Source organism: Macaca mulatta, chromosome 16 (assembly GCF_049350105.2).
Source record: "Macaca mulatta isolate MMU2019108-1 chromosome 16, T2T-MMU8v2.0, whole genome shotgun sequence".
In the NCBI taxonomy this organism is placed as follows: Eukaryota; Metazoa; Chordata; class Mammalia; order Primates; family Cercopithecidae; genus Macaca; species Macaca mulatta.
In genome coordinates, this window is record NC_133421.1 from 40,381,690 (window position 1) to 40,389,489 (window position 7,800).

Below are 7,800 nucleotides of genomic sequence, written 5' to 3' on the forward strand. Positions count from 1 at the left end.
TCCCGCCTCGACCTCTCAAATTGCTGGGATTACAGGTGTGAGCCACCACACCCGGCCTAAATTTATGATGTGCCATGGGACTACAAAACGTCATTATTATGGGCAGCCGGATGGAAGGTGTAGGAGGACACTATGGTGCCTTTTCAATCTTTCTGTATATCTTAAATCTTTTCAACAGGAAACATTTATTTAAAACATGAATGTGGTTAACCTTCCATGAGTTTAAAGTACAAAGGCAGGCTCACGGTGTCGTCAGAATTCAGAATGCTGGTCGCAGGGCTGGGGGTGCTGGGAGGGGCTGGGCATGGTTGGCTTTGTACCATGATCTGGGGGCTGGTGTGTTCCATCTGTGAACGTCTTCCATGCTGTGCACTATATTAATAAGTTTTTGTAAGTTTAACAAAAAATAAAGCAAATACGTGAAGTTTGCTTGGGTTGTTAAGCCCTGGGAAATTATCCAGCCACGAGCCCTGGCCCAGATGCTTCTAGAAGCCTGGAGGGAACTGAGAACTTTCCAAGGTGGCAGAGACAAAGCCCTGAGGTGGGAGTGCACTGCTGCTCATCCTTAGCTGTGAAGGGGGTGTCCTGGTTGGAATCAGTGCTGGGTGCAGTGCAGGGCTGGAAGTCCATGTCCACATTGTGGCTCAGTGTAGTGAAAGCCAATCTCACCCCCTCCGCAGGGTGTTCCGCCTGCCAGCAGGTGGCCAGCTGGTCTTCCTGGGATACGGTGCCATTGTAGAAATTGGGTGCAAGTCTCTTGTCCGCAGATGTGGTGCCCTGTTGCAGTGGGATGTCTCCCGACCTCTCTCAGTCCTGATGGGCCTGGGCAGGGCCTGGTGTCAGGGTCCCCGCGGGCTTCTCGAGCTGGCCCTGTCCCACAGTCCCGGGGCTGTCCAGGACACATTCAGAAGGGACACGGACCCAGCAGCTCTGTTTGAAATCATAATGGGGGAACCAAGGGCCCCCTACATCCAGGTCCGTCGGGAGCCGGGGCATCGAGTTCTACTGCAGGAATCTCCAGGAACCCTGAGGTCCTCCCTGAGCCGGGGCCGGGCTGGGCACACCCTGAGTGCCCACAGGATAAGTATCTCCCCGGACAGCCTCAATAAGACAGGATGTGAAAGAACCAGGTGCCTGTGGCAGGGAAGCTAACAAAATGAGCCACTGGAACTGGGCCGGTGGGCCTGGAGGGGTCTGCCTGTCCCCCTTGCAGAGGGTCTTCTTGCCATGTGAAGCCGGCACAGGTCTGGGTGCTGAGGACCTTTGCTCGGGTTTGGCTGAAAGGAAAACAGACGTGGTCAGCGTCCCTTGTGAGCCCAGGCAGGCCTTTCCGGGCTGGGCCCCACCTGCCTGCGTCTCTGGAGTCCTCGGGGTCTCTGTGTGGCCCCGTGGTCTGACACTGAGGACACACCTGTAGTCTGCTGATGCCAGAGGGAGGGGTGTGTGCCGCCTGGCATGCGGAAGCTGTCGGGACATGGCAGGTGGCTCCTGGGACTGCCCGCCAGGGTTCAGACTGGCTGGGGGATTCCTACCACACACCTTCGTGTGTGTACCACACAGCCCCCAGTGAGAACTCAGGTGGGAGGGGACTTGGATGTCACCCAGCCCCTTGCCACCTCACATGGGGACCCATCTCCACAGTGGGTGATTGGGCCCGGATGTGGGTCACCCTCTGCCTTCCTGGGCTGCCCAGTCCATGCCAGGACTGACTGTTCCCACATCTGGCTGAACTCTTGACTCTGGCTCTGGGCCTGGGGTCCCGCCTATGCCCTCTCCCTGAATGCTCTGGGGGTCAGAGACACTGATTCCCTCGTCTCCCTGGCTCAAGCCTTGTTGTCCTGGAAACCTTGGAGGAGCGTGCAGGAGTGAGGGGCCTCTGCTGCTCTCTGAGGCTGTGGGTGCTTGCAGCGAGGGGTGGAGTCTCCCACAAATGGGTCTGGCTCTTCCAGTGCCCTTGACGGCCTTGTGATGGGGAGACAGAGACACCGTGGAAAGTGGGAGGGGGCTTGTTGGAGGGTCATGCCCACATCGCCCTCCTGCTTGCACATCACATCCAGTACACACGCACTGAGCGCCTGCCGTGAGCACCGGTGGCCTCCTGTACTTTCTTAGAGTTCAGGAGGAAGAGGAGGAGGAAAAGGTGAAGAGGAAGGCCCAGGTAGTAGGGCTGTGGGTCTCGGGCACTCCCCCACTATTGACTGCCCCAGAGGGTGACATGGGAGGGGACATGGCACTGGAGCCCACCTGGGGGTGGCAGGTCCCCTTGCTTCCTTGTTAGTTTCTTCGTAGAGGCCCTAAGATGCTTGAGCACAGTGTCATCATCCAGGGTCCAGGTGTGGAAGAACTGGTTCTGAAAACGTGCCCACAGGCCAGACCTGGACGTCTTCATAGGCGCTCTAGGGACAGGGTGGACATCAGGCCTGGAGAGTTCCCTGGGAGGGGGCACAGCTGATACCCCACGACCACTTCAGTCTCCCACCGGGCAGTGCCGGATCCTTTTGTAGCCACCCCAGGGGTCCAGATGTGCACAGGAGGCTGTGGCAGGGGGACGACCTGGGCAGGGAAGTGCTCACCACACTCCCGACTTTCATCTGGGCCATGTGGGGGACGGGCTCAGTGTCACTGTGCCCTGCCCAGCCAACCTGGCCAGACCTCCCTCTGGGTCAGAACAGAGGATCATGAGGACCCTGTGAAGAAGCTGCCCTTGGGCCAGTTGGGATCTGACCCCAGGGCTCCCAAGGCCCCACTGGGCACACGGAGACTTACTCTTCTGAATCTTAAAGGCAATGCTTGTCATCGGCATCAACACCTGTTCTCCTTCCAGCAAATACACGTCCCACAGGCGCAGGGTGAGCCCAAGAGAGATCTGTGGGGATAGCAGGTGTGGGAGACTGTAGCCCTTCCAGGCTGGGGCTGGTGGCTCGAACTGAGCCCACTGGGGCTTCAGTCCCCAGAGTCAGTGACCTTCCCCATGAGGGTTTCCTGAGCCCTCCAGTGCGCTGGGTCAGACAAGGTCTTGCAGCTCCTCATGGGGGGCACTCATTGGAGTGGGGGTGTGGCTCCTGGAGAGAGGGGCTTGCCCAGGGCTTGAGGCTTCCCTGATCCCTCCCAAGTCAGGTCTTGGCCCAGTCTGCCTATAAGGCTGGTCCTGAGCTCCAGTCATTGCCCTGGGATGACCCCTCTTGGGCAGAGGGTTTGGTTTGGGTGTCCTGTGAGGCCCCCCTGTGGGCGGAGCCTCCTGTGGGCTGTGGCTGAGCCAGACCCCCAGGCTGGGGAAGCAGGGCACTGCAGGACAAGGAGGGTCCCTGAGCCAGGGTCTCCCTGTGCCTTCTTACCCTGTCATTCAACGTCTGGAGAAGCCAGCCTAAGGAGGAATCCTGCACGCAAACACCTTCCTTGTCCTGATGGGAGGAACAGAGGTGCTCAGGGCCCCCTGGGTTGCCCTAAAAACCTCCCTCTTGCAGGGCCTCTGAAGACCCTTCCCCTAGTGCAGAACACTGGGCGGTGTCCAGGGCTCCCCACAACACCGGCCCCTTCCCACACTCCCGGTGGACACACTGCCCTTTGCCCTGCTCTGCGGGAGCTGGGCCCCCATCCCTGTGCCTCTGTCTCCTCCAGGGCAGGAAAGGAAACCAACTCCCAGCCCATGGAAAGCCCGATGTCCCAGGTCAGGCCCTGGCTGGACTCATCCAGTCACCAGCCCCATGAGGGGCTCCAGTCTCCGTTCCTCCAGCCCCACAGGAGGCAGAGTCTCTGGGGAAGAGCCGAGGGGACCATTAACTCACCAGATGCCACATGGTCTTGGGTTGTGATGTGAGGACCACATGCTCCTGATGGTCTTGGAGCCCCTGGACTGTCCCACCATTTAGACTGTGGAATCTGAGAAGCCCCCAGCCCATCATGAAATCAGAGCCTTCCCCCAAGATGTGGAGCCATCAGCTGGAAGAGCTGGGCAGCTGGAGAGGCCCCCAAATCCCAAGGCCTCCCACCCTCCCATCTGGTGACCTCACCAGGCGACTTTTGCCCTGGGGACGTGGGGCAGGAACATCCCCTGGAGCCTGGCTAGAGGTTCCCCTGGAGGCCTCCTGGACCAGGGTGCAAAAAGGGCAAGCCTGACTTGAGGCCACGACAGGGTGGCCAGAACAGGGTGGGTGCTGGGCTTCCTGGTCGTCTCCTGGAAGTGGGGTCGGGCCAGGGGACACGGGATGGGGAGATGCTGCCATCTGGGCTTGGTTGGCCCATTTGTGAGCACCAAGGGTAGGTGAAGCCCGGGCAGCTGTGGGGCAGGAGGACTCTCAGGGAGGGGAGAGTCAGCTGCACAGAATCAGAGCCAGAGGGCGTGGCAGCAAGACACAGAGGGTGGCCCCGGGGAGGATGAGATGCCCTCTGCTGATGGGGATGAAAGGCGTCTGACTTGGGCTTTGGGGGTCAGCTGTGGACTCCTGTGGGACCCTCAGCAGAGACATCCTAAAGGTTCCCAACAAGCTAGCGACACAAGGAAGGTGCCTTGGCTGAAAGCCGAGATCGTCTGGCCAGGGTGGCCATCCCTGGGTCTGGCTGCATGAGGTCCCAAGGGCAGCTGTCCACCTACCCTGCAGGGAGTGCCTCTCCCTGGCCAGCAGCTGCGCCAGTGCCCAGAATGCATCCTCCTCAGGCAGATAAAGGAGGAACAAGGCCTCGATGTGGCTCAGGTCCCTGCAGTAGCCCACCTCCTGCAAGAGCCAGAGTCACCGTGAAAGGACATCACCTGGAGGACTGAGGTCACCTGGGAGGACTCATGTCATTGGAGAGGGCAGAGGTGACTGGAGAGGCTTCCTCTGAAGAAGAGGCTTCCTCAGGATGCAAATTCATTTCATGACAAGAGCCAAGTCCATCAGGCACTTCAGCACCTTGTCCAAACTGTCTCCTGATGGCACCATCCCGCATGCGACCCTGCCAAGCTCCTGGGCTTTGGGGCAGCCCCAGGAGGAGGGCGTCATTTCTTGTTCTGAGAAGTGGTGGTCAGACCCAGGTGACACCAGGAGTCCAGGCCCCGACTCCTTTGTGTCTCAGCTTGACCCCTTGAGACCACTCCCTTGCTTGGAGGTTTATGCCAGCAGTGAGCTGGAGTTCTACCTTCTATATCCTGGTGGGTCACAAACACTAACTTTAAAAGAAGTGATGGCACCCCCACCAGACACCCACTCCTGTGAACAGGGAAATACTGCCCGGGAACGTCACTGCCGGGAATACTCACCGGGTTATACTCCGAATATGCCAAGAGGATGTAGAATAGTTCCTGCTGCCTAGGAAACAGAGAAATGAGGCTTTTGTTTGTTTTGTGCAGATGCCGTTAGTTTCACTTTGTCTACAAAGCCTAACAACAAATCCCACTTTAGGTTCAGATGATTCACCAGATAAGCAGTGAGCTCTTCAGGGCCTTTGACTTTGAGGAAATGTTTCAGTAAAATCCACATCTGTGACATGCAGATAGCCCAGTTGTACAGTGACTTGCCTGATCCTTTTCACTCTGAATGATTTTATTTTTTCAGTTTGCACACATGCCAGCTCAGTCTTTGGGTGTACAGTTCCTCCGTGGTTCTAAACCAATGGGCAGAGTTTCCTGGCCACTGCCCCAGCCCCTCCTGAAGCGACTCCTTCATCTTCCAAGTCTCCAGGGTGGCCCCTATGCACCCAACCTCTCCCTGATCCCTCAGCCCCTGACCACCCAGACTGCTTCTCAGTCCCTGTGGTTTGGCCTTTTCCAGAATGGCCCAGGAATGGGAATCCTACGTGGTAGCTTATTGGATCTGGCTTTTTTCCCTCAGCAAAATGCACCTAGGATCCACCCACGTTCGTGCAGGCATCACTGGCTCATTCCCTTTTCTCACTGTGTCTTCCATTTGGAGGGAGGACCAGCCTTGCTCTCCCCATTCCCGTGTTGAAGGCTGTCCCCGAAGGCTCCTTGTGTGAGTGACGATGAATCAAGCAGTGGACGTGGCATGCAAGTTTCATGTGGATGTCAGTTTTCAAATCAGTGGGTTCAATATCTGTGACACTTTGGGGACACGTGGTTCAAGTCCATTGAGCGTTGTGAGTCACTTACAAACTGGCTGCCAAAGTGGCTGTGCCATGTCATGTTCTCAGCAGACATGGATGACAGTTTCCAGGACCCCTAGTCCACCCAGCATTTGGTGCTGTCAGTGTTGCCTGGAGAGGCTCATGGGCCCTCCATCCTGCCACCCTCCCGTGAGTCCTACCATGGGTCCCCGTGGGTCCGGGAGAGCACTTTTCACCATTGTGCATGATTTTGTTTGCTGCCTTCTGTCTCCTCGGGATCCTCCTGGGTTCTGGCCCCACATGTTCCAGTCTGGCCCAGGGCTTGGAAGCAGGGAAGTGCTCTGTTCTTGGTGCCGGCTGGTCCCTGAGCCAGGAGAGCTCTTGGCAGCTCTGTCATCCCTCCTGGGTGACCCTGGCCTCTTCTCCAGGGAAGCCCCCATCTCTTTCATTCACTCCATCTCCGCTGGGACCCTGTGGCTCCCGTAGGCTTACTTGGCTCCATATCGATCCCTGAAGAAGATGTGATTCCTTAGTGTCCTGCTCACGTCCAGGTTGATCTGGTGGATGTGTTCAGATGACCTCTTGCCCTTCTCCTTCATGACCTGTAGGGCAGCGCCAAGAGGAGGAAGCAGCCTCAGAACAGATGGAAGACTCCCTGCCCCAAATGGCAGTCGGCCCACAGTCAGCACTCCGGGAAGGAAGGAAAGCAGGAAGGTTTCCTTCTGCACAAAGCTGCTTTTTGGCTTGTTACTGAAGCCAGGGAGGGTCACCGGAGCCGAGTTTGTCTGTGGTGACTATGTCACCGTCCATGCCCAGGATGTGCATCTGACCATCCCACCCACCCCCAGCCTGGGCTTGATGCTCCCTCCAGCTGGAGACCTGGGCCCCTGACACGGCCTGTCCTGTTTGTTGTGCTCTAGCTGAGCGTACCTTGTATGTTCTGGGGTTTTTCGACTTGACTTCCTGTATGTTCAGCAGGACTGACCACACTTGGCCCCGGATGTTCATGGGAATGCCCTTATATATTCGATTTATCAGCTGTGGGCAGAAAGGCCACGGGGTGACCACAGTGAGGGCCAGAGCCTGAGGATTCTGGAAATCATTGGTTTTGGTCCCACGATCCCTCGTTAGAGGTGACATTAAGCTGGGACACATCTCCCTTCCCAGGATTGAAAGAGTGGATGGACACTCAGAGTCGGGACTCTGATCTGAACCTTTTCCTTCCTTCAAGTCACTGGCGCATCCCTAGCCTTGAGCTCCGGGTGGTCCCAGCCCTAGATTCAGATTCCCTCCCAGCAAGGTGACGCTTCCATAAATAGGAAATCTGGCGACCAGGCCTGCAGTCCTCTGGGTGAGGACACTGTGCCACCCGCCCTCTGAGAGGCTGACGGTGCCAGGTCACAACCATGGGTGCCTGTCCCCTGTCTCTGCAGAGAGTGGTTCCGGGGGCCTCTCCCTCCACACATTACTTTTTTACTGTTCTTATATGTCTCCCACTGTCCCAGCATTTCCATCCACTTACTCTTTCATCTCATCTGCTGCTGCATTTGCTGTCAAATGAGGAATGTTGGAGTTAGCGGAGCTGCCAGGCTTCCCAGAGCCACCCCTGGATGCTGGGTCCTGGGCTCTAGAGGACTGGGTCCTGGTGGGACCCAGTTGGAAGGAGCCAGGGAAGGGCAGACCCTAAGGGTTGAGAGCCTTTGAGCAAATGAGCGCCAGTGGGCTGGCTTTGGGACCCCGGGACGTGCCATCCTCAGGCCA

The 7,800-nt window shown here is 57.5% G+C and overlaps 1 pseudogene; it reads right to left on the minus strand.

Moving 5' to 3' along the window:
- Positions 1–258: 258 nt before the first annotated feature.
- On the minus strand, positions 259–7,562 carry LOC100430885 (TBC1 domain family member 3G-like; annotated as a pseudogene).
- Between the last annotated feature and the right edge of the window lie 238 nt (positions 7,563–7,800).